Here is an 18,314-nt window from a genome sequence, read left to right on the forward strand (position 1 = left end):
TCACAATATAATTTTAGAGCGCATAAAATGGTTAAGAACAATCCTCACAAGGACAGTACTGAGAAATCATGAAAAAAATAGTTAAGCACAGAGGCTGGGCAGAGTGATTCATGCTTGTAACAATACCAGCTACTTCGTAGGCAGAAATCAGGGGGATCGCAGTTCTAATCAAGGGAAGGCAAAAAGTTAGTGAGACCTGGGCTGCTGATATGGCTCAAATGGTAGACTGCCTGCCTAGCAATCACAAGGCTCTGAGATCAAATCCCAATACTACAAAATAAAATCCCAAAAGTTAGCCAGACCCCATCTCAACCAGTAAGCTGAGCATGATATTGTGTACCTGTATTCTTATCTGTGTCCCAAGTCCCACCACCCCCAAAATAATCTCATCGGTGTGATGTGGCATAGGGAGGAGGATCAAGGTCTGAGGGCCCACCCTGGGTAAAAACTCAAAAGACCATATCTGAAAAATAACTAAAAGAAAAAAGGGCTAGGGGTGTGGCTCAAGTGGTAGAGCACCTACCAAGCAAGTAAGAGACCCTGACTTCAAACACCATTATTATCAACAAATTTTAAAAAGGTAAGAACAAAATCTGAGAATGCATTACTTGCCTAGCAGAGTCAAGGAACTGGGATCAATCCCCAGCACTGGAAAAAAAACAGAAAAATTAAATGAAAAACTATTCTTACATTGTTAATACTTGTAGGCACACTTAATTTTGAATTTCAAACTCATTATTTTGTAAACCAACTCATTAGGAAACAAAACTGAGGATATTCAAAACAATGAGCATGTGCAGTTAAAGAAATTCCAAAAGAATTCTAACAATGTTTGGAGAAATGAAAACATAACTGCCTCAAAGGATACATTCTTCAGATACTACTATCTGATTGACTGGCTTCTAATGTGTTCATTAATAATCCAGAGGAACTGTAACAGCACAATTATGTCAATTGAAAGAGATGACTTCAAATTATTGTCTTTCCAACAGCACCTGACCAGTGACTCAGGCAGACACAGTATGAATTTGTTGATTAAGTAAACATGTGATGACCTCAAATCCAGATCAAGCTTTTTGGCTGTCAATTTACTCAGTATATCAAAAAGCTGTCAAAAAATAGAATTATAAATACCATTTTGAACAATGCTGTATCACTTGGCCTCAGGAACAGTCACTTTTACCTGCCAACCTTTTTTTCTGTTTTGTAACAAAGCATAACCCAGGTGAATATAATCTTCAATGTCAGGGCTCTCAGGCATTTTTATGCTGTGAAGCTCATCGGCTGTTCTGCTTTTTGTGATATCATCTAAGTGTTTTTAAAGTGCAGGCTCTCTTTTTGTGAAAAAAGAAAAGAAAATCTGAAAACCAGTGATACAAAACACTGTATACTCACATTGTTTATTCACATCTAGATTCCACTTGCATACTTGCATCAGACTGCATTCTTTTACCATTCAAAACTCTTCTCTTCTAGTACCATTCCTCTTGCCAAATTATATCATTAATCACTCCCATAACTATTTTGATTGATGGCTTTAAAATATTACTTCTTGGGTCAGAGATGTAGCTCAGTTGTAGAACACTTGCCCAGTATTTGCAAATGTCCTGGGTTTAATCCTCAGCCCAGAGGGGGAAAATATGTGAGTGTGTATATATATTCTTTATTATAATTTTTATTCTTTTCCAAGTTTGCTAAAATAATTACATATTACTCATAGAAAAGAAAAGTATTTCATCTTTTGAAATATCTTTGTCTGAAATCTCCTTTCTAGCTACAGGAGTTTTTTTTACATCTGGCTAGCCTGACTCTATTTCTTTTTGTAATGGTAATGAAATTTGAACTCAAGGCCTCATGCATGGTAGTCAGGCACTCTAACTGCTTGAGCCACTCCACCAGCCTATACTCTCTGTACTTTCAGTACCCATCTCTTCCTTTCAAGTAATTAAGGTCTCCAAATTCCATCACTCCATTTCTAGAAATAATTCAAAATACCCCTGCAGTGAGATGCCTAAGACCCTCTGAGCTGTCTCTCCCTCTCCTAAGAGTTATTTCAGTACAAAAATCAGAAACCACTTCCAAAAATGATTTCTGCTCAAAGATTGTAATTCTTGTCCAACCAAAGTTCCTAATATCTAGTTATCCAGTTGCAAGGTTAAATTAGCTTCCTCTTATCTGTCAGAGCAGCATAGACATTTGGCAATAAAGCTTACTCTTTAACACCAGATATCTTCCTTCTGGAAAAAGCTTCAGTGGCTGAACATTTATTGACTATACGCAATGATAGTGCATTACAGTTAGGCAGCTTTCACGTGAGTGAGCAACAAATTGTAAGATTTATTAATTAAAATCTGGGTTTAATGGCACATACCTATAATGTCAGCAATTGGACAGCTGAGGTAGGAGGCCAGCCTGGGCTACATAGCAAGATCATGTCTCAAAAACCAAAAATAAGCTGGCGGCATGGCTCAAGTGGTAGATCACTTGCTTAGCATGCATGAAGCCCTAGATTCAATTCCCAATACTTAAAAGAATAAATAAAGTTGTGTTAAAACACAAAAATCCCATACCACTTGACTAGGAAAGTTCTTAAGGACACTGTGTTAATATTTACCTCAGGCAACTTTTCAGAGTGTGGAAGCTGGAATGTGGCTTCAGAGTTAGAGAGCCTCCCTAGCAGACACAAAGTCTGAATTTGCACCCTAGTGCCACAAAAAAAGTATTGAGCAAATGTGATGTGCAAAAGATGCCTTCGTTTACAAGTACACCATGACAGTGAATTTGCAGAATCCTAAATCAACATTTGACAACCAAGTTCCTGTGTATAATACAGTGAGCTTCAAAACTTCTTCTGGACTGAAACAATGCTCACCCTTTCTGTCCTCTCAGAGCTTGGTAGTCCTTGTCTTCCTGGAGGAATTTCTCACATTGAAAGCAGTCAGCATACTCAGAAATGACAGTGCTGGTTTTAAATGTCCACGCTGACTTTTCAAGTCTTGAAAAGAATCTATCCCACAGAATATGATCTGCAGATTTTCTGATATGATTCCGTAAAAAAGCAAATATTAGAAACAGATATTCCAACTACTAACAATTATTTCAGATAATACACAATTTTCCTAAAAACATTCTCGTTTTGTTCCTCACAAATCTCTTCACATTCAACCTCAAAATTTTCTGAAAAACCAATGTGTTCTACTTTCAGCCAAAACCCCCCAAATCATAGTACTGTATTTGTAGCCCTGGGAACACAGTGACAAACCTGGTCTCTAAACAGCATCTACAGGTGCCCACAGTGGCCCTGGTCGCAGAGCTGCTCTCCAGGACAGCAGTGTAGCAGGAGCCTAGCCAGAGCGCATTGAGCCTCAGACCAGCTCTGGAGGAAGAGGCAGTGGCTTCAGGGCAGGAGGAGAAGGTGTGACTCGATGTCCCCATGTCACCAGCCAAGGGCACCAAGGCGGGCAGGCGGGGGGAGGGGGGGGCGGCAACACACCACACGCCTGTCCAGTCCCCCGTTGCCCACAATTCGATGCACTGCAGGCTGACTCCCAAAACTCCACACACCGCAGGCCTGACCCCTCTGCCGGCATCCCAATGCACCTGCAGCCCGATCACCTCCCGCCTAACCCCCACGGCACAACGCACCTCATGCCTGACCCCCGCCACCTGATGCACCGCTCTCCTGACCCCGCTGCGCACAACCCGACGCACCGCATGCCTGACCCCCACCACACATCCCGACGCACCTCCTGCCTGACCTCGGCTGCCAGATGCACCGCTAGCCTGACTACCACTGCCTGCATGCTGAAGCACCTCCCACCAGAACCCCGCTATGGCATCCTGAAGAACCTCCCGCCTGACCCACAGCGCCTGCAGCTCACCTCCCACCTCCCGATGCACCGCAAGCCTGACCTCGCAGCCCAAAGTACCTCCAGTCTGAATCCCGCAGGCAGCTACACCTCCCGCTTGAACCATGGCACATACATCCTGAGGCACCTCCCACATTACCCCCATTCCTTCCCCCCCCACTCGCAGGCATCCAGACACATCTCCAGCCTGATCCCTGCCTCAGGCATCCCAAAGCACCTCCCACAAGAACCCCGCTGCGAGGATCTTGAAGAACTACCTGCCTGACCCAGGTCGCCAGCAGCCCAACTCCCGCCTGACCCCCAATGCCCAATGCACCGCAAGCCTGACCCGCACTGCCCAATGAACCGCTCGCCTAACACGCTGCCCACAAATCGATGCACCTCCCGCCTGAACTCCACCCAGGACATATCAAAGCACCTCCCGCATGACTCCCGCCGCGCGCAGCCGAAAGCACCGCCTGACCTCAGGTGGCCACAGACCTGTGCACCTCCTGCATGACCACCACCACCCAACACACCGCACGCCTGACCCCGCCAACCCTAACCCAACACACTGCACGCGGACTCCGCCGGCAGCCTCCTCATGCACCTCCCGCCTGCCCCCCGACGCCCGAGCCCACCTCCCGCCTGACCCCCATCGCATGACGCACCTGCAGCCTGACCCCTGTCCGCCTGATGCATTGTTCGCCAGACTCCAACTACCTGCATCCTGAAGCACCTCACGCATGTCTCCCGCCAGGTGCATCCTGAAGCACCTTCCACCTAACTACCTCCACTTACATCCATAAGCACCTCCCACCAGACCCCCACCGTGCAAATCCCGATGCACATCCCGCCAGACCCCCGCCAACCATAACCCCATACACTGCACGCCTGACCCCGCCGCCAGCCTCCTCATGCACCTCCCGCCTGCCCCCCGCCGTACGCAGACCACCTCCCACCAGACCCCCGCCCCATGATGCACCTGCAGCCTGATCCCTGCCGCCCTGATGCACTGCTCGCCTGACTCCCACTGCCTGCATCCAGAAGCACCTCCTGCCTGACTCCCGCCAAGCATGCTGAAGCACCTCCCACCAAACCCAGGCCGCTTGCATGCTGAGGCACCTCCCGCCTAACTCCTGCCTCTTGCATCCGGAAGCACCTCCCACCAGACCCCTGCCTCGCAAATCCCGATTCACCTCCCGCCAGACCCCCACCGCCCAATGCACTCCTTGCCTGACCCCGCCCCCACAAGCCAATACACTTCCCGCCTGACCTCCACTTCGGGCATTCCAAAGCACCTCCCTCCTGACTCCCGCCGCTTGCAGCCAGGGCACCACCTGACCCCCGATACCCGCACCCAACGAACCTCCAGCCTGACCCACGCTGCCTGCAGCCCGACCACCTCGCGCCTGACCCATACCGCATGACGCACCTGCAAGCAGGACCCCCGCCTCCCTGATGCACTGCTCGCCTCACTTCAGCTGCCTGCATCAGGAAGCACTTCCCGCATGACTCCTGCCAGGCGCGTCCTGAAGCACCTCCCACCTAACTCCCACCACTTGCATCCGGAAGCACCTCCCACCAGACCCCCCTCCTCGCAAGTCCGGATGCTCCTCCCGCCAGACCCCTACCGCCCAATGCACCCCTTGCCTGACCCCGCCCCCACAAGCCGATGCACTTCCCGCCTGACCTCCACCGCGGGCATCCCAAAGCACCTCCCTCCCCGCCGCCGCTTGCAGCCTGGTCACCACCTGACCCCTGATACCCGCACCCGACGCACCTCCAGCCTGACCCACTCTGCCTGCAGCCCGACCACCTCCTGCCTGACCCCACTGCACAACGCACCAGCAGCCTGACCACCGCCGCCTGATACATTGTTCGCCAGACTCCCACTGCCTGCATCCAGAAGCACCTCCCACCTAACTCTCGCCACTTGCTTCCGGAAGCACCTCCCACCAGACCTCTGTCTCGCAAGTCCGGATGCCCCTCCCGCCAGACCCCCACCGCCAAATGCACCCCTTGCCTGACCCCGCTGCCCACAAGCCTATGCACCTCCCACCTGACCTCCACTGTGGGAGATTCCACAGGATGCAAGCGGCCTGGGTCTGGTGGGAGGTGCTTCTGGAAGCAGGCAGTGGGAGTCAGGAGAGCAGTGCATCAGGGCATCAGGGATCAGGTTGCAGGTGCATCATTCTGCTGGGGTCAGGTGGGAGGTGGGGTGCGGGCGGAGGAGGGCAGGCGGGAGGTGCATGAGGAGGCTGGCGGCGGGGTCAGGCGTTCAGTGTGTCGGGTTATGGTAGGCGGGGTCAGTCGTGCGGTTTTTTGGGTGGCGGTGGTCAGGCAGGGGGTGCACAGGGCTGTGGTCACCTGGGGTCAGGTGGTGCGTTGGGCTGCGTGCAGCAGGAGTCAGGCAGGAGGTGATTTGAGATCCCCGCGGTGGAGGTCAGGTGGGAGGTGCATCGGGTTGTGGGCTGCGGGGTCAGGCAAGGGGTGCATTGGGCGGTGGGGGTCTGGTGGGAGGTGAGTCGGGATTTGCGAGCAGGGGTCTTGTGGGAGGTTCTTCCGGATGCAAGAGGCTTCCAGATGCAAGAGGCGCCTGACCCCTGCTGCAGGCATCCCAATGCACCACCTGACCCCAGGTGCCCACAGCCCTGTGCATCTCCTGCCTGACCCCTGCCACCCGACACACCGCACGCCTGACCTCGCCAATCATAACCCAACACACTGCATGCCTGTCCCCCACCGCCAGCCTCCTGATGCACCTCCCGCCTGCCCCCCGCCGTCCGCAGCCCATCTCCCACCTGACCCCCGCCGCCTGACGCACCACACGCCTGATCCCTGCCACCCGATGCACCGCGCGCCTAACCCCAGACGCACCTCCAGCCTGACCCCTGTTGCCTGATACACCGCAAGCCTGACCTTCGCCGCCCTATGCAGGGCTCGCCTGCCCTGCAGCCCTCGGCCTGACGTAACTCCAGCCTGAATGCGGCAGACAGCTGCGCCTCCCGCTTGACTCATGCGGCAAGCATCCTGAGGCACCTCCCACCTGACCTCCACCGCGGGCATCCGGACGCACCTCCCATCTGACCCCCACAGCCCAATGCACCGCTCCTCTGACCCCACTGCCCACAACCCGATGCACCTCAGCCTGACCCCCACCGCGCCCATCCCAAAGCACCTCCCGCCTGATCTACACCGCACGCAGCCAGACACTCCTCCTGCCTAACCCCCACAGCCTGCAGCCCAACGCACCTCCCACCTGACCCAGCCGCCCGCTGACCCTGGCAACCCTACGAACGGCATGCCTGACCCCCGCTGTCCACAGCCCGACTCACTGCAAGCCCGATTCCCGCCACCCGCAACACGACGCACCTCCCGCCTGACCCCCGCTGCCCGCAGTCAGACCCACTCCCTGACTTCTCCCGCCATGCCCGCAGCCCGACACATCTCCTGCCTGACCCCGCGACCTGACTCAATGTCCTGCCTGACACCCCCACACGGCTCCTATCTCCCCCTTCCTGCCCCGTCCTCACCGCCCGGGCCAGGGGAACGCTCCTCTGATAGGAGGAGGGACCTACCACTGCCAAGCCCTGCTCCAGAGTGCCGCCGTCCCACGCTGATCACCTTCCCCACTTTCGAGTCTGCCCCAGCTGGCTTGTGGGGTGAGCGCTGCCTGGCTGTAGGGCCGACACAGCTAGCCAAGGCCTGCCAGTGGGCGTGGAGTCCGTGCAGAGGCCCTGCCCTTCTTGAGTTTCCGGCGTAGGCGCCGCCCCAGCGCGCCCCCCTCCGGCCCCCTGCCAGCAACCATGCTGCGGTTGCTTTGCAGTGGACAAAGTTCAGTGTTTACTTATCCCGTTCTCTAGTGCACTTTATGCCCCTGCCCAAGCAGGGATGCTGGCAGCAGCCTGAGACTCCAGCACTGGGGCCCTGCTTGCCCCCAGCGCCCGGTTCCGCGCATGCAGGAGGCGGAGAGAGTGGACCCTCAGCTGGCCCTAGCCCTGCACCATGGCCACATCTCCAGGAACCCAGGGGCTCATCCCTTGAAAACTCCACCTCACTGGTCTGTCTGCAAGTCCTCCAAAGACGTCATCCTTCTCCAAAGCAACTTGATTTCCTGCTTGTGCAATAAGCCACAGTATTTCTTGCTGTCCCCTCCTGAGTAGCTGTGATTATAAGAATGAATAACCAGAGTTGGCTCTTCCACTTTTAGTTGTCTCTTTGTGATAAACAAGCCTATTTCTCCTGTTACTAAATATTTAGAAAACGTGTGTGCTGCAAAAATATTATTTAATATTTTTAAATGAAATGGAAGGGTGGAATACTACAAATTCAACTAGCAGAAGAGAACTTTTTGCACAGGTAAGGTTTGACCTGCATGAATTTAATGGCTATTTCTTTATATTGTTAGCCATTTTATATATTCACTTCATTTATTTGAAATTATCAAAATACTTTGCTATTAGCAAGTTCACACATTGCAAGTACAGCTGAATGCCCTCCTAAGTCTGACTCCCTTTAACCCCAGACCTCATAGAAAAAGAATTCAGTGCATTTGCATGTGTGTATTTTAAGCTAGTAAAATGTGTTTATTTTCTCTTTGACACAACCTCCTACGGTCATGTAGACTTTCCCCTCCTTTGTCATGACTGTTGTATGATTTTTGAAAATGGCTGTACCACAGTGCAGTTGGTCCTGTCCCACTGATGACTGCTTCCAGCTTTTCATGATTGCAGATGATCCTTGAGGATGTCTCTTGTATATGCTCAAGTGTTTCCCCCGTGTTTGTGGCAAAAAGAGGAGTTGCGGGATATTAAAGTTACATACATTTAAATTTTAATAGATGCTTCTGAGTTGCTTATACTTATTTTAACTGTGAATGCTAGTGTCTTTCAAAGACATAAGGGGAAGATATACATATGAGAGGCATAAGAATAATTATGCATGAGAATTTAGAACAAGACAGTATAAGAACCATTACAGCTTTTGTCTTGTTATTTTGTTCTTATTTTGTGGTTGGTACTCAGGGCCATGTGCTAACTAGGCAAGCATGCTACCACTTCACTTGAGCCACACCGCTGGTCCTTTTGCTTTTATGTTGTTTTTGAGATGGGATCTGGCACTTATTCTCTCTCTCTCTCTCTCTCTCTCTCTCTCTCTCTCTCTCTCTCTCTGTCTCTCTCCCTGTCTCTCTCTCTCTCTCTCTCTGTCTCTCCCCCCCCATATTTTGGCCTGGACTGGCCTCAGATGGAGATGATCCCAAGTATTTGGGATTATAGGATTGATCCACCACGCCTGACTTGTTTTTAGATATAGGGTCTCACTAACTTTTGCTTGGGCTGACCTCAAAACACAAACCTTCCATCTATTCATCCACAGTAGCTGGGATTATAAGCATGTGCCACTGCATTAGAGCTTTTAAAATTCTCAAGTTAATTTTTCAAGAAGAAATGATTACTTTGGAAACTTTAAAAATGGGAAACATTTAGGAGTGTATAGATGAAAGGGTTAGGGATGTAGCTCAGTGGTAGAGTGCTTGCCCAGCATGCATGAGGTCCTGTGTGTGATCCAGCACCACACAAAAATGACTATCCCAGTGGGACTTATGGTCCATCTGTCATGAAAGAGCCCTGAGATGGCTGCTGGAGCAGAGCACTTGTGTGGAAGCAAAAGTAAAGAGCAAGGCCTCCTGCTTAATTCTGTGCTACTCGTTCACCTACAGTGCAGTGGGTGACCATAAATAAGTTATAGATCTATGGAATGTGTGGTACAGCAGTCAAGTGATGCTCTAAAAGAATGTAATGATGAGTGGGAAAAAGATATCCAATTATACCCATAGGGTTGTCTGAATTGTGGTTTTGTTTTGTCTCTTTACAGGACTGGGGTTTGAACTAAGGACCTTGCACTTGCTAGGCAGGCACTCTGTAACTTGAACCACCCCACCCAGATTGCATTTTAAAATGTATATGTTTATATACAAAATGAAGCAGAAGTACACAAAGTGTTAAAAATAGTGTGTGGAATAAGGAACATGTTGGGATTTTTTTTTTTTTTGCTGTTTGCATTTCTTTGTTTTCTAGTTATTTTCCAATGAAAATGTCTTGTGTGTTCAGAAAATAGGTCATGCTGTTAACAAAGTATTTTTGTTTTTAATATGATAGTGCTGATTTAGGGCCACCTGAAGAGAAATGCACAACTAACTACCCTGGGTGCTTCTACATCAAAGACTGGCAGATAAAGTAAAATAGCATCCATGCATTTGGCAAATACATATCCAAAAGGAACTATAGGAATGTAGTGTTTATTTTTTAAATTGTAAATAATACACCATGTATCATGTCCTCCCCTTAACTTGTGTCCTCGTATGTGTTGTCCTGTGCACTAAGGTAAGCCCTAGACTATTGAATAGAGTTGATTTGAATATTAAGTATAAATCTGACTTTGAGAGCCAAGTGTGAGAAATTGTCCTGAAATGAGTCCTAACTACCAGCAACCTGAGAGATTTTTAATCTATGCAGACTCATGAGGGATGGTGCAGATATTACTGTGGTAGCCTTCTTGGCTAGGCCTCTTGCAGGATACCCTGGCCACCTCAATCCAGTGTTCCACCAGGCTTGATCTGAGTCCTTCATGCTCTGGTCTCCCAGGGAGGTTGTGATGACAGAGGAAACCATGGTGTCAAACTGATTGATGGTGGTGCAGGTGGTGGGTGCTAGGTAATTCTTGTGCTTTATGTCCCACTGACCAGATGGAGCCTGGGCAGTAGTAGGGCACCACCTTTTTGAGCAGCACTTCTGCTTGAATTACACGTGGACAGAGACTGGGATAGACCAGTTACAAACATGTGACACATCTTTGTCACATGCATGTAGGTTTGTTACACAAACACGTACAATTAATCCAGCACTCAGTGGATGACCACAGTCACTGCAGGGTTCACTCACTGCTTCCTTTCCTGAAGGTGCTGGTTTCTCAGAGTATTGGTCTCCAGAAGCAGTTTTCACTTAGTGCTTCCCTGTCCCTAGAAGCACAGAAGAGACACAGGGGCCTTGAACACATGAGCCCAATCGCAGCCTCGTCACCAGCTCCTGCCTTTCCTTGGTGCCTAGGATCAAGACATAGATGACCTCATTTGTCACCTGTGCCAGGATTTCAGAATCAAGGGTGAGTCATGAGATAGCTGCCCACACTCCTTTTATGAGTGGGACAAGGAGAATCCACATCAAGGTATTGTGTAGGCAGGTTAGCAATGGGTGTTGGAATTCCAGGAAAGGAGGCTAAGTGTATGACTAGCAACTGGGTAGCTCTTTGAGAGGGAAAAGAGAAGTTGTGGTCACCTTGGGGAGACCCTGGGATTAGGATGAATGTGTGTGCATATATTTTTGCCTCAGTATGCATCTATGTGTGGGTATAATCATGCATGTGTACATGAACTTCTGTGACAGCATTTGTACTTATCTGCATCTGTTTGCAAATGTGTAAGTGTCTCTGTGTGCACATGAATTTGTGTTCATATAAGCCATTGTGAGTCTGTGTGTATTTGTCTCTGTGTACACACTTTTGATTTTCTCTAGATAAAGCCAATGAACTCAAGTCTATGTTAACTTGGGGTTCTCTGGTTTTGTTTAGAGTCCGTGTATGGCTATCTAGCCCAGCCTGGATATGAACTTTGATACTCCCAGCCTCATCCCCCCTAGTTTTGAAATTATAGTTGTGCAACACCACATCCAATCTATATTCCATTCTTATTGCTTCCCTTCTTCTAAATTTCCCAACACTCATTTAGTGCATTACCTACATGAATGAACTGCCTCAAAGTGTCACAGGAAATACAGGTACTAGACATGATGAAAAACTGATGACATCCTGGGAATTAGATGCTAGGATGATCCCCCAGGGAGCAATCAGGAAGACTGGGAAGGTCCTGAGATCCCTAATGCTCTGCTGAGAGTCACATACTTGGTTTAATTAATGAAGGGGCCATCTCTAACCCCAGCTCTGTGTCCTCAATATTGGAACAGTGACGGTACCCAGACCACTGGGATAGGCTGTGTGAGTCACACTATTGCCAACCTATGAGCTAGACTTGGGGGTGGGGGTGCAACATCCTACTAGACCTTGGGGAGGGCTTGTCTGAAGAAGAGTTTCAGTTGTGAGTACACCAGAGAAGCCCTCACTTTCTGGATGATGGACCATAGAATGTTGAACCCTGATGACCAGATGCCCACATTCCAAACAAACTGTAGCCAGATCATTTTTCTGGAGACCATGTAGATAAAAGAACACTCTCTTGCTGTCTTCCACTGTGTGGAGGTTCAGGCTGCAAGAGAGCCCAGAGTGGAGGCATAGACCATATCAAGTGATACTGGGTCAACCCTCAACCAAGATGCTTCTGGAGAATTTACCAAAGGACCTCAAAGAGGACACAGAGCAGGCCAGGGCAGGCAATGGTAGGTCACCTCAACCACTTTGATCCCCTACAGATAACACCAGCGTGTGTGTGTGTGTGTGTGTGTGTGTGTGTGTGTGTGTAATACTCATAGTGTCACAGTGTATTAATTTCTTTGCTCTTTCTAATAAATTCTCATACTACATACTATTTCATATTCATTGAGCATATCCACTCTTTAGGCATGCATAAGACTCCTTGAATCAAAATCTGTCTTTAACACTGTGGGAATGGATGGAATGCACCAGGGTGTCCTGTTGCTCAGTGACTTCTGGTCTTGTTCAATGTGGCTATTTAGTAGATAGAAGTTAAGAAATTCACTTACTAGATAACAATTAGGATATCATCACTTTGTGTGTGTGTGTGTGTGTGTGTGTGTGTGTGTGTGTGTGTGTGATATCTCTTGTTCAATTTGCCATCACTGATTGGTAGAAGTTAGGTTAGTTCCTGAAGTCACTTTGAGGAACAGCCTTGAGTCGCTCTTGACTTTATGTGTTCAGTTCCATGAATGAAAGGTGTAATGTTTTGTCCATGAGAGAATCTTTGTAGAAATGAATGTTCTTCCTGAGTGCTTCATGGTATTCCATACTTTCTGGTGTTCCTGAAAGCTGCTGTTCACTTTAGAGATGGTAACAATTTCACTGACTAGGGAATATTAAGCATTCCTTGACTACAACCTGTGTGTGCCGGTGTATTTCTCAGATCAAAGTGAATTAATTTCTTTGTCAACATGAAGTGAATTCTTGTGGTCACTTTGAAGCTCTTGGCAGCCAGTGTGTGCATTTGCGTGTTTTGATGGAGTTAGGAACACAGAAGCCTGGAAACACAACCCCCTGGTTCCCAGTGTACTATATTTTTTCCTCACATAAGGGAATGACCTCCCACATGATGGGAGATGTAGTTCTGGGAGGGAAATTGCCTCATCCAATGTAGAGGGAGTTTTCCTTGCTGATGGAACTGAAAAGACCTTGAGGTGTTTTTGTACTTACCACCAGAAACACTTCCTGATCTCCAAAATGCAGGTTCCAGATTGGGAGTTCTTTGGAACAGGACAGAAATGTCATCCCACTTGAACCTTGAACAAGCTGATGAGGGAACCTGGAGGAGAAAAGCAATCCTCAGATAAGAAGATCTTGCCAGGAAACTGCCACGCAAGTGGCTGGATCTGGGAGGGGGCAGGGCCTAGAGGGACTGCTTATGCAGTCTGACCAATCAGAAAAGTCTTGGTGGTGATGTCACAGTGGGCTCACAGCTCCTGGAACTTGAAGAGTCCTGAGGAAGTTTCTGCCTGGCCTGTTGCTATGGCAGCCCAGCCAGCCAAGCAGGAAGAAGCTGGAGGAAGGTGCCCCTGTCTTGAGTGGAAGACTTCTCAGTTAAGTGGGGCCTAGGGAAACAGGACAGGGACAGGAGGAGCACATGGGTGACATTAGCACAACAGGATTGGAGCATTCCTTTCTTCACCTGCTAGCCTAAGCTACCATACCCCACGGTCTGGAGTGTCCACAGGCTTTTGTGACCTTTTCAGGCCTGGAACTTACCGAGCAGAACAGGCCGCCCTGGATCTCACTGTGGTGTACAGGTGGCGTTGATTTTAGGGGCTCACGCTGAACAGCCAGTCTCACAGTGTGCTGCTAGTGGACTGGCAAGGGAGGAAGGAGGTTACTCAGAGGCCCAGGCACGTGTTGCTATGCCATCACTTCTTCTCTGGCCTGCAGGTTACATTACACCATGGCAACGAATGTCTGAAGAAATTACCCTGGTTCACCAGTGATTCCTGATATTTATGAAGTTTTGGTGCTGCTGAAAGGTACTTTATTTAGATGAAAGCCCAGAAATTCACTTACATCAGAATACTTAATATTCATGGGACATAGCCATGCTGTAGGTGTGTTTGTGTGTGTGAGTGTGTGTGCGTGGGTGGTTGTAAAATATTTCCTGTATCAGTGTCTGTTAGGTACTCTGTCCCACATAATGCAAGTCAGCAATGCTCCCTGGAAGTCACTAACTATAGGTTTGGCTCAACCTTGCTATTGCGAAGATCAACCCTAACATATTATCTGAGGAGGAAATATTCAGCATTCATTGAATATGCCCAGTATATATCCGGGTATCCTGATACATGTGTCCATGTGTGTCATTGGCTTGCTAAAAATGATTCCAATTCCAGTGATCACTTCAGGCATAGATTCTGGTGGATTAGGGTTTCCTTCCTCATTGGCATAGAGGTGGTAGTATGTCTTCTTTCCAAGAACATTGGTGGAAATGATGTCACTTCACGTGTTTTTCTATGTTTGATGCTTTTTGAAGTCATGAGTTGAGGACGAGTTCATGAGCCCCGGCTCCCTTACCATATATGTACCATTTCAGAATTTTTTATCAACACTCCACCAAATGCACTGGTAGCATTTTTGCAGAGGCCATAGATGCTTTCTTCCACGGGAGGTATCAAGATGCCCCTAGTCTCCCAGTGCAAGCCCCTAAGGTTTGTGGAACAGTCTTGGATGCCCCAGTAGTTAGCAGATGGAACTGCCATCTACCATCTATTAGTTACCTATAGCTGTGTAAAAGATTTCTCCAACATTTAGCATAGTAAACAAAAAATTTAATTTACCCATTTTCTGTGGGTCAGGAGTTTGAGAACTGCCCAGTTGAGTAAAAGTGACCTAAAATATTAATAAAATATTAGAACCCAAACTGACCTTATATATCATTTAGACCAACACTCTATGCAGAGAGTTTGAATGTTTACCTGTGCTGGTGCAGATATTGTCAGAGGTGTTTGGAACATAGAGCTCTGTTCCTCATATCTGCTGTTGGGTGATGTCAGTGCTATAATGTTTGTGAGGAGGTACGAGGTCGTCAGAACTAACATGCACAGTATCCACTTAGCATAATAAGTCAAATAGGTGTGAGTTTGTAGGAAAACTGGCCAAATAAGTGTGGTTGCATAGCTTGTGTCTCTTAAACTCAGTAAAATGAACACAATAATTTAAAAAGATTTTTTACATTACTGAGTTTTAAAAAATTATTTTTGGGGGGTACATTGTGAAATTTACAAAAGTTCTTATAATATGCCATAGTTGAATTCATCCCTCCATTATTCTCCTTTATCCTCCTCCCCCATTTCTGGAATAGTTTCAACAGGTCTCATTTTTCCATTTTCATACATGAGTGTATAGTATTTACACCTTATTCACCCTCAACACACTTTCCTTATATCTTCACCCCCCACACACACACACAAGTTATCAACTCCCTAGACAGGACTTGTTTTCACTTCCTGTTCTCCATTTTTGAAAACAAGCTATTTTTATTTTTGGTGTGGAGGGCAGAACTGGGGCTTGAGGTCAGGGACTATACCTTGGGCCAGTCCATCAGCCTTTTTTCTTGTGATAGGTGTTTTTGAAATAGGTTCTTACAAACTATTTGCCCAACCACGATCTTCCTTTTCTCTTCCTCCTGAGTCACAGGGATTGCAGTCATGAGCCAATGGTGCCCAGCATATTTTTGTTTCATTAAAATAGTTATACAGGATGTTTCACTGTGACATTTCCATATATATGTATTATAACATGAATTGGTTCATTCCCTCTATTTTTTGCCTTTCTACTTTATTCCCCTTCTTATGGTAATTTCAAAAAGTTTAATAATTCTGCATTCTTGTACAAAAATTACAACCACTATATTGACCCCCTTAACATTTTCCTTTTACCCTTGCTCTCTCATAAGTAAGCTCCCCTTAGTGAGACCTGTTCATAATATTGCTTGTATGTGTATCAGGTCTCTAGTTCATGTGTGAGAGAAAACATCTGGCCTTTGGTTTTCTTAACCTAATTTCACTTAAGTTGATGTTCTCAAGTTCCATCCATTTACCAGCAAATAATAAAATTTCATTCTTCTTTAAGGCTAAGTAAAATTCCATCATGTATAAATGCCACAATTTTTGATCCATTTATCAGTATTGAGGCATCTTGGCACTTTCCATATCTTAGCTGTTGTGAATAATGCTGCAGTAAACAAGGATATGCAGGAGGCTTTATTGTAACCTGACTTACATTCCTTCGGGTATATCCCTATGAATGATAACGCTGAATCATATGGCAATTCTACTTTTAGTTTTGAGGAGCCTCCATACTGTTTTCCATACTGGTTGTACTGATTTCTATTCCCACCAACTGCATATGAGGGTTCAGTTTTTTAGACATCCTTGAAAACATTAGTTGTTTGTATTCTTGATGATAGCCATTCTAATGGGAGTGAGGTGGAATCTTGACATGGTTTTGATTAGCACTTCCTTTATGGCCAGGGATGGTGAGCATTCTTTATGTAGTTGTTGGTCACTTGGACTTCTGCCTTTGAAAAAGCTCTGTTCAGTTCATTTGTGCATTTCTTCCTTGGGTCATTGATTTTTGGGGAGTTTAGTTTTTGAATATATTCTCGATACTAATTCCCGTCAGATGTATAGCTGGCAGTTTTCCCCCATTCTGTGAGTGGCCTCTTCATTCTTGTGACTATTTCTTTTGTTGTTCAGAAGCATTTTAGTTTCATGTAGTCCCATTTGTCAATCCTTTCTCTTAGTTGCTGAGCTATTTGAATTCTATTTAGAAAGTCATTGTCTATTCCTATTAGTTCCATTATATCTTGCACTAGATTCTGAGTTTCAGGTATTATTATGGTCCTTAATCCATTTTAAGTTGATACTTGTACAGGGTGAAAGACATGAAACTAGTTTCAGTTTGTGCATGCAGACATCCAATTTCCCAAGCAACATTTGTTGAAGAGCCTGTCTCTTCTCCATCATATGGGTTAGGTGCCTTTGTCAAAAATCAGGTGGGCACTGCTGTGTTGATTTATACCTATGTATTCTATTCTGATTCACTTAATCTACATGTCTGTTTTTGTCCCAGGTACTGAGGATTTGAACTCAGGGCATCTTGCTTCCTAAGTAAGCACTTTACCACTTGTGCCATGCCCCCAGCCCATGTTGCTTTAGTTATTTTTCAGATAGGGTTCTTATGCTTTCCCTGGACAGCCGCTGACCATGATCCTCCTACCTTGGCTCTTATATGTTGCAATTACAGGTGTTGACCATCATGCCCAAGTTGTTCTTTGAGATGGAGCCTTCATAACTTTTTGCTCAGATTGTCTTAGAACTATGATCTTCCCGTCTCTACCTCTCAGGTAGCTTGGATTACAGGCATAAGCCATTGTGCATGACCCCAAAATAGGGCCTTTTTAAATGAAGTGAATGCAGTCTATTACCAACTCCAAAGATAATCTTCTCATTATGACATTTGAGTGAAAACACTGAAATCTCAATTCAGGGTGCTTCATGGAGGGTATATAAATTTTGCCAAGGTAATAGGACCCTATTTCTTAAAGATCTTTTTCCTGAATTCTCAAGTTGTGGAAAAGAATGACAACTGTAGGCTTAATTTAAGTGGGCTGTGATAGAAAAGATGGAGCTGATACTCATGCAAGGGCTTTGAGGTTAGGGTGCTATAAGGGGAGTAGTGACCTGTTAGTACCACAGGCAGGATTGAAATAGAGAAACAGTATGTAGAAGTCAGCTTTCCAGGGACTGAACAGAATGTACAAACTACAGGCAGACAGAAGGACACCGCAATAAATCCCAGACTTCCAGTTAACAGGGTGATCTGCCTATTTCAATAGGTAAGAAGCCAAGATCTACCATGGACTCACACACACTCAAATTAGAGATACGATACACATCCAGAACTTTTACTTCCTCTTTCCTTCCCCCACCCTTCCACCTTAGAAACCTTTCTATTGAGATAAATAATCCTTTAAAGTAAATTTAGTTGCTTTCAGCATATTGTGAGAGCTTGACAGCCTCCACCACAGTAAATGTTAAGACACTTTCTTCTGCTCAGAACTGTCACCTGTAGTTCCTCCTCTTTTCACAGAGCCGAAACCAACCACTAATCTATTTTTTCTCTGTTTATTTCATTTTGGAAATGTTACATAAATGGAACAACATAAAATGTGATCTCTGT

The 18,314-nt window shown here is 46.8% G+C and overlaps 1 long non-coding RNA gene across 1 annotated transcript; it reads right to left on the reverse strand.

Annotated features, from left to right (window-relative positions):
* Positions 1 to 612: 612 nt before the first annotated feature.
* On the reverse strand, positions 613 to 7,591 carry LOC141420803 (uncharacterized). Its single transcript, XR_012445454.1, has 3 exons — positions 7,430 to 7,591; positions 2,873 to 3,037; positions 613 to 648 (listed from the first exon to the last, which is right to left on the reverse strand). It is a non-coding gene; the product is annotated as an uncharacterized lncRNA (long non-coding RNA).
* Positions 7,592 to 18,314: the final 10,723 nt, after the last annotated feature.

Source organism: Castor canadensis, chromosome 1, assembly GCF_047511655.1.
Source record: "Castor canadensis chromosome 1, mCasCan1.hap1v2, whole genome shotgun sequence".
Lineage (NCBI taxonomy): Eukaryota > Metazoa > Chordata > Mammalia > Rodentia > Castoridae > Castor > Castor canadensis.